The sequence below is a fragment of the Mandrillus leucophaeus genome, unplaced genomic scaffold (genome assembly GCF_000951045.1).
Source record: "Mandrillus leucophaeus isolate KB7577 unplaced genomic scaffold, Mleu.le_1.0 Scaffold1325, whole genome shotgun sequence".
NCBI lineage: Eukaryota > Metazoa > Chordata > Mammalia > Primates > Cercopithecidae > Mandrillus > Mandrillus leucophaeus.
This window is the reverse complement of record NW_012101283.1, coordinates 191,676-192,733: the sequence shown is the minus strand read 5'-3', so window position 1 is coordinate 192,733 and position 1,058 is coordinate 191,676.

The following is a 1,058-nucleotide window of genomic DNA, read 5'->3' as shown; positions in this document are numbered from 1 at the left end:
AACCCTGGAGGCGGAAATTGCAGTGAGCTGAGATGGCGCCACTGCACTCCAGCCTGGGTGTCAGAGCAAGACTCTATCAAAAAAAAAAAAAAAAAGAAAGAAAGAAAGAAAAAGAAACGAAACCAGCCTTGCTGACAACTTGATTGCAGACTCTGGCTTCTAACACTGTGAAGGAGTTTCTGTTGTTTTCAGCCCCAAGTGTGCAGTGCTTTGTTACAGCAGCCACAGTCCACTCATACACCCTCCCTCCAAAAAAAAATGTAAAGTGCTCTTGTAGAAAAATTGCAAGATTAGGATTTAAGTGCAGCACCCGTGAGCAGAGAAGCTGTCTGTGCCTTTCAGTTTCCCAAGTACAATCTGATGGACACCTGGCTTGAAGAAGGGGAAAGATCACTCCCCGCCACACCCCACCCCCAGATGCTGAGAAAGCCCTCAGGCCAGGTTAATTTTTAGAAGGCTTCATACCCCAATTCTAGCCAGCCTCACACTGTCAAATAGCAGGAAGAAGCCCTGTGAGGAAGCCTCAGGGTGGATTCACAACATCCCGTTCCCAACCAGGGCAGCTTGGAGGAGGGCAGGAAGGCAGGCCCGGGTGCTGGGGAGTCAACTTCCAACTTTGTTTCCTTTGCTACAATTGCAGGGTTAATGCCCAGGGCTCTGACATCCTAGGAAATTTCCAGAATCTTGTAAAACAAGTAGAGTCGTCTGTTCTTCATAATTGGGGCCAGTGTAGGAAACGGCATCACAAACTTCTGGAATGTGATGAAACAGCCACCACCGGCCACACTGAGCAGCAACACTCTTGGTGAAGACAAGAGCATGCTTCGGTGTTGGAAAAAGAAAAGTGCTCGTGTGTGAAGCATCCTTCCATCAGACCACGAGGTGGTCATGACGACTCCAAACTCAAAGTAGTAAAAGGGGAAAAAAATGGATAAATGTGACTACACAAAGAAAAAAAAACTTCTAGGCCGGGCACGGTGGCTCAAGCCTGTAATCCCAGCACTTTGGGAGGCCGAGACGGGCGGATCACGAGGTCAGGAGATCGAGACCATCCTGGC